General features: G+C 36.6%; 1 pseudogene; it reads right to left on the bottom strand.

Moving 5' to 3' along the window:
- Positions 1 to 414: 414 nt before the first annotated feature.
- Positions 415 to 959, bottom strand: LOC100427043 (calmodulin pseudogene; annotated as a pseudogene).
- Positions 960 to 7961: the final 7002 nt, after the last annotated feature.

Raw genomic sequence — 7961 nt, 5'->3', positions numbered from 1 at the left:
ATGTTTCCAGTACAAGAGAAGCAGTATGAAAAAATAGTATATAAAAACCTGAATAACACACCTTTTTTGCAATAGTGCAACTTTTTAGTGCATATTGTTGACTGTTTATAGTCTACACAGTTACAATTTCACACTTCAACAACCTGCTCACAGATCCTAAAAGAAACCTACTTTATAAGAAGGCATAGCCTAGATATTCCTTCATTTGACCAACTCCATCTAATTTTAGATGTGCAGAATGGCTTAGATATATATTCAAGTGTAAGCCACATACAACATATTACTTGATCAATATTCTAAAATCAGGTTTCAGGACAATGACATTAAGAGAAAGGAAGAAAACATGGAGGAATGAAGTCCTAACTACTATACATCCATATGGTGGTGGTGTTTTTTGACAGTAGTGAAAAGCTTTTACAGATAAGTTACAAAGAAAAGGCAAATAAACAATTTTGTACAAGAAATGTAACACATTCTGCACAACATCCACTTTGCTGTCATCATTTGTACAAACTCTCCATACTTTACTTGACGATCACCATCAATATCTGCTTCCCTGATCATTTCATCGCCTTGGTATCTGTTAACTTCTTTCTAAGGTTTATAGGGTGAAGCTCTGTTGCACTAATATAACCATTGCCAACCTTATCAAACACATGGAATGTTTCTTTTTCACTGTCTGGGTCTTTCATTTGTCTTGCCATCATTATCAGAAATTCAAGAGGGTCAATTGTGCCCTTACCATCAGCATCTACTTCATTAATCATATCCTCTGCTTCTGTTGGATTCTACCCAAGATACTTCATTACAGTTCTCAATTGCTTTATTGTTACAGTTCCATCATCATCCTTGTCAGATAGAGAAAATATTCCTTTGAATTCTGCAATCTTCTCTCCCATCAGTTGGTTACCTGTGCCGCAAGCACTACTGGTTTCACAGATGCAACCATACAACCTCATGGCTGGCTGGCTGACTCACTCCACTCAGACTCATTTTTTTTGTTTGTTTTATTTAGCCTTACATTGCTTTTGTTTCCTTATTTTCCTAACGTGGAAACTTAGATGATTGATTTGAAATCTCTATTCTTTTCTAATATGTTTTTAATGTTATTATACATTTCTCTTTAAGCAGTGCTTTTGCTGCATCCTACAAATTTTGATATTTTAAATTCATTTTCATTTAATTAAAATTGTTTTTTAAAATTTCCCTTGATATTCCTTTAGCCATATGTTATTTAGGAGTGTATCATTTAGTCTCCCAATCTGCAGTATAGAAAACATTGAAAAATAATTATAAAAATATGTTATTTTATATTTAAGCAAGAGCAAATTCCAGAGAAACTGTTGCATATATGTAAATATTTAATACCAAAATGATGAAAAAATGTGCAAAAATATTTACCTGTTTTTAGGATAAGGAAGGATATCCTAATCATAGATAAGCAATCTATAGTAAAAATTGATAGGTTTTTAAAATATTTAAATTAACATCAATCTTATGGTGATAGAAGTCGGAGTAGTGGGAGTGGATTAACTTTGGGCTGAGGCACAAGAGGGATTTCTAGAACACAAGTTATATTCTATTCCTTTACTTTGGTAATGGTCACATCACTGTTCATTTTCTGATAATTTATCAACATGCTCATTTCTAATTGCGCACCTTTCTATATGCATAATGTGTTTTAATAAAATGTATACAAATTTAGTAGATCAAGATAACTATAAAATAATCACTGGTAGAAAACGGAATTGTGATATGTTTTATAGAATATGTTAATACTAGGACTATAGAGTTATGTTAATCATTAAGAAAACCATAACCACCTAAGATGATACACAGTTATAAACCTTGCATAAATAAATGACAGAAAAATTGAAAATACAGAGACATACATACATATTCGACATCACTTGTAAACAAAAGAAAAAAACTATATAGTTTAAAACAAACATTACTTTTGCATTTAAAATTGGGAAAACAAAGCAAAAATTATATAAAACCATGGATAATTAAAAGTTAAAAAAGATCATTTTATACACTGGAGATTGAAAATTACTACACTTTAAGAAAGAAAAAAATGTGCGAAGCATAGAATATAGAACAGTATGATTACAAGCTGGAAGGAAAGAGATGAAATGCATGTGTTGCGTATGCAGGGAAATAAACATTATGTAAACATGTATTAACACAAGAGATTATAAATAAGCAATAAGCTTATTGGTAAAGTTTATGTAATTATTATTTAATTATATACAGTTTTTTAGCCATAAAAAGGCATTTTTGGATTTTATATCCAAGTGTGCTAGCAGTAAGATATAGTGTAAGAAAAATAGTCATAAATTTTAAAACGTAAGGTTAGTTTCCGTGAAAGAACCTCATCCAAATCAACCTTACCACTCATTCCAGTCTTTGATATATTCAAAGTATTAGGTCAATTATTCCTTGATTGTATTTCACTTAACATCTAATATTGCAATGCACATTACATATGAAGAATACAAGTAAAAATAATGAACCAAGAAACATTTGTTAAGGCCACAAAAGCAATTTTGGAGAACAACTGAGTCACATTCAAAGTCAGTGCAAAATGTGAATCCAGCACAGATAGAACACTTAACAACTGAGTAAGATAAGCCCAAAGGATGATGACAAAATGGGCAATCATAAGACAATTTCTACTAACAAAAGATACACTTCATGTGGAAATGTATTAAATATATATTTTTTTAAATTGACCTTTTGTATGAAAATACAACAAATGTTAAATATGGATACTGAATAATTCCATAATTAAGCAATATAAAAAGTTGAAATGTTTCCCAATTATTTAATAAAGTCAGAGTAAATATAATGTAACATTTCACTTTGTAAATCAGTACTTTTTAAATCAGTATTTTCTATAAAAGTCCTCTACAAAACAATTATAGTCCAATCTTACTTATAGGTACAAAATGTTTAATAAAACATTTGCAAATAGAATGCAGATGTATTAAATAAATGAACACTCTGATCAAAGTATGTATCACAGAAAGTTGTTGGTATAAGGAAATATATCAACAAAATCCATTGCTCCAAAAAGACAATACATTACTTTTGGCTTTAAAGAATTATTTATTGCAATAATTGCTTAAGTCATGTCTGATATGTTTTTTTTTTCTGAATGTCTCAACTTCATTCATTTTCCCCCACTACTTGATATAAAATGTTGGTTCTGATTTGCGTGGTTTTACTTTAGTTTTATCAAACAGCAACAGTGATAATCGCAAATTTTTATTTGAATTAGGTGGTTGGGAGCATTGGTTTTGAAATCCAAGTTAGATACTTGCCTTTTGCTTTTGCCAATTTTTTCAGCACTCTTTTGTTTGTTTGTTTTGTGTGTGTTTCAATTTCTTCATTTGTCTTATAATATTTTTCCTTCCCAATAAGTTCATCGTTATTTACATTTTTAAAAGTTATTTCTTTAATCAGTGTTTCCAATTGTAGAAGTTGTTCGAAATATTTTACTCCAAGTCTTAATGTTCTCTTCAAATTTGAAAATATATTTTATAATTTACTTGTCTTTCTTCTATGTTTTCTTTTATCACATTTGTCTCTTTTATTTGAAGAACCTGTTCTTGGTCTTAGCTATCAGTTCTACGAAAGATAGGTTTATTTTTCCCATTATACATTTTCTTTATCTTTTTACATCACCACCCAGGTAGTAAGCATAGTACTCAATAAGGTAATTTTTTAATCCTCAACTTTCTCCTTCTTTCACACTCGAGTAAGGCCCTGTGTCTACTATTTCTTTATTTGTGTCCATATGTACTCAATGTTTTCACTAAGAGAACATGAGATGTTTTGTTTTCTGTTTCTGTCTTACTTCACTTAGTATAATGGCCTCTAGTTTCATCCATGTTTCTGCAAACGACACAATCTCATTCCATTCTAATGGCTGCATAGTATGGATGGCAGTGGCGGCCCATCTGGAAAAGCCACTGCCGTGTCACTGACTGCAGTCAGGGAGGTAGGGCCAGGTCTGCGTACTTGTGTACTCCATGGAGTTGGCAGGAACTGGAAACAGGTGAAGCCCCACCCCCTTTCAAGTTACAGCGATGGGATTCCCGCCCTTTTGGGCAGGTGCAGCTGCTCAGTCATGGCTGTGGACCCGGACACCTCCGCATTCTCAGAGGCTTAGGAAGCGCCCCCTTCCCTGCAGACTCAGAAGTGTCTGCTCCCACTTCCTGGCCTCTCCGCACTCCCGAAACCCACTCCAATTTTGGAAGGCAGCCGTGCTCACCACTATACCACCAACTCCCCACTCCAATTTTGGAGCAAAGTTGTGGCTGAGCCCGGGTGCTGTCACAACCTGGTGGGTGTGCATGTGCTCAGGGCAGTGCTGACACACCAGCACCGTGCTGCCTCAGCCCTCTCCAGACATGGGAAACAAAGGAGCACAGGAGGGAGGCTGAAGTGGGACTAAAGGTGATTAGGTGTGAGTCTGCAGGCACCCCTCCACACGAACAGCCTGGGCACTGTGGGGCACCATAGATGGCAGATTAATGGCGGCAGGAGGCAGACAGGCTCCTGGGAAGAAAAGGGCAGGTGCTCAGTTAAACCCCACCTTGGGACCAGGCTGCTGGTTCTGCAGACTAGAGTGAGAACTTAGGGTCCTTTTTCCAGGCCCGCCCATGACTGCCCATGGACCAATCAGCATGCACTTCCTCCTCTCTGAAGCTCCTAACAATCCTGGACTCAGCCCCACTCCAGGAGACAACAGAAAGACCTGCCTGCAGAGAGGAGCTCCCAACTGTGGGTCTCCTCTCTGCTGAGAGCAGAGCAGGTGATGGGATGACCTGACAGCAGAGAGGAGCTACCCACCGGGAGTCTCCTCTGAGCTGTTCTGTTGCTCAATAGAGCATCTCTTTCTCTTGCTCACCCTCCACTTGTCCATGTATATCATTCTTCCTGAACACGAAACAAGAATTCAGGACCCGCTTAATGGCAGGGCTGAAAGAGCTGTAACACAAACAGCGCTGAAACATGCCCTTTGCTTGCCACTTTGCAGGCAACAAGAAAAAAACAACAGAAGAGCTGCAGCTCTTTCGGGAGCCCAGACCTAGGAGCTCCCCATACCAGGGCTGTGACACCCTGTTTGGGGCTCTGCAGTTCCTGGCATCTCCAAGCTCCCGGGTGCCACTGTGTTTCATGCTGCCAGCTGTGGAAGCTGCTTGCAAAACGCCTGGTCCCTCTGCAGTCTCACAGAGAGCTGGGACCCCTGCTGGTGCCTGGAGCTGCCTACCACGCTGCAGCTGGTGTGCCTGGCTGTGCGCAGTGGCCGGACCCCATGCTCACTTGCTCACACATCATTCACTACTCTGTGCCTGGCTTGCCTTTGGCAGCATGGGATCCAGGCCAGTAGCATGAGCCAAGCACAGTCTGCCAAGTCGACTAGGTAGAACAAGCCCAGCAGGCCTGAGCAAAACTTGGGCAAAGGTGCCACCAGCCACAGAGGTTTCCAGCCAGAAGAGTGAAACTGCAAGGACCCTGTAACAGTATTCCATGGGGTATATGTACCACATTTTCTTTATGCAGTCTACCATTGATGGGGATTTAGGTTGATTCCATGTCTTTGGTATTGTGCATAGTGCTGCAATGAATATACACATAAATGTGTCTTTATGGTAGAATGATTTATAATCCTTTCGATATATACCCAATAATGGAATCGCTAGGTCAAATGCATTTTCTGCTTCGAGTTCTTTGAGAAATTGCCAAAATGCTTTCCACAATGGCTGAACCAACTTATATTCCAACCAGAAGTGCAAAAGCATTCCTTTGTCTCTGCAACCTCACCAGCATCAAATATTGTTTGACTTTTTATTAATGGCCATTTTGACGGGTATGAGATAGTATCTCACTGTGGTTTTGATTTGCATTTCTTTAGTGATTAGTGATGTGGAGCATGTTGAGCATTTTTTAATATTCTTGTTTGCTATATGTATGTCTTCTTTCAAAAAGTGTCTGTCAATATACTTTGCCCACTTGTTAATGTGGCTATTTGTTTTGTTCTTGTAAATTTGTTAAAGTTTTGTATAGATTCTGGATACTAGATCTTTGCTAGATGATTAGTTTGCAAATATTTTCTTCCATTCTGTAGGATTTCTGTTTACTCTACTGAAAGTTTCATTTGCTGTGCAGAAGCTCTTTAATTAGGTACCCTTTGTCAATTTCTATTTTTTTGTGATTGCTTTTAATGTCTTTGTCATGAAATATTTGCCAGATCCTATATCCAGAATAGTATTTTCTAGGTTATCTTTTAGAGTTTTATGGCTTTAGGGTGTACATCTAGCTTTTTATTCCACTGCGAGTTGATCATTGTATGTAATGTAAGGAAGAGGTCCAGTTTCAATTGTCTGCATATGGCTAGCCAGTTAGCCCAGCTCCATTTATTGAGTAGGAAGTAATTTGCTCATTTATTTTTATTTCAGTTTTGTCAAAGATCAAATAATTGTAGGTGTTCAGCATTATTTCTAGGCTCTCTACTCTGTTCTGTTGGTTATGTGTCTGTTTTGTACCATTACCATGCTGTTTTGGTTACTGTAGCCTTGTAGTATAGTTAGAAGTTGGGTAATGTAATGCCTCCAGCTTTGTTCTTTTTGCTTAGGATTCCCTTGTCAATTCAAGCTATTTTGGTTATATACGAGCTTTAAAAATTCTTTTTCTGATTATGTGAAGAATATCATTGGTAGTTTGATAAGAATAACATTGAATCTGTCAATTGCTTTGAGCAGTATCATCATTTAAATATAACATTGATTCTTTCTAGCCATGAGCATGAAATGTTTTTCCATTTGTTTATGTAAACTTTAATTTCTTTCAGCAGTGTTTTGTAATTCTCATTGTAGAGATCTTTCACCTCTCAGGTGGCTATATTCCTAGATATTTTATTCTTTTCATGGCTACCTGGACTGGGATTGTGTTCTTGATTCAGCTCTCAGCTTGGAAGTTGTTGGTGTATAGAAATGCTACCGATTTTCGCACATTGACTTTTTATCCTGAAGCTTTGCTGAAATTGTTTATCAGGTCAAAGAGTTTGGGGCAAAGGCTATCAAAAAGGGATAGTTTGACCTCCTTTCTTCCTATTTGGATATCTTTTATTTCTTTATTTTGCCTGTAACTCTGGCCAGGACTTCCAGTGCTATGTTGAATAAAAGTGGTGAGAAACGTCATCCTTGTCCTGTTCTGTTTTTCAAGGGAAATGCTTCTAGCTTTTGCCCATTCAGTGTAATGTTGGCTATGGGTTTGTCATAAATGGCTCTAATTATTTTTAAGCATGTTCCTTTAATGCCTAATTTGTTAAGGGTTTTTAATAAGAAAGGATGTTTAATTATATGTAAAGTCTTTTCTGCATCTATTGAGATGAACTTTTTTTGTATTTAGTTCTATTTATGTGATGAATCACATTTATTGATTTGTGTATGTTGAACCAATCTTGCATACCAGGGAAAAAGCCAACTATTTCCTGGTTTATTAACTTTTTGATGAGTTGCTGGATTCAGTTTGCTAGTATTTTGTTGAGTATTTCTGCATCTATGTTCATCAAGGATATTGGCCTGAAGTTTGTTGTTGTTGTTGTTGTTGATGTTGTGTCTCTGACTGGTTTGGTATCAAGATGATGGTGATCTCATAGAATGAGTTAGGTCTCACAGAATTCTCATTTTTTTGGAATAGTTTCAGTAGGAATGGCACCAGGTCTTCTTTATATATCTAGTAGAATTCAGTTGTAAATCCATCTGTCTTAGATTTATTCTGGTTGGTAGACTTTTTATTACTAATTCAATTTTGCAAATCATTATTAGTTTGTTCAGGGATTCAATTACTTTTTGTTTCATTATTGGGAGGTTGTGTGTTTCCCAAACTTTATCCATTTCTTTTGGGACTTCTTGCTTGGGTGCATAGAGGTGTTCATAATAGTTTCT

The sequence above is a fragment of the Macaca mulatta genome, chromosome 7, assembly GCF_049350105.2.
Source record: "Macaca mulatta isolate MMU2019108-1 chromosome 7, T2T-MMU8v2.0, whole genome shotgun sequence".
Classification (NCBI taxonomy): Eukaryota; Metazoa; Chordata; class Mammalia; order Primates; family Cercopithecidae; genus Macaca; species Macaca mulatta.
The sequence above is the reverse complement of the archived record's forward strand: the minus strand, read 5'-3'. Positions and strand labels throughout refer to the sequence as shown.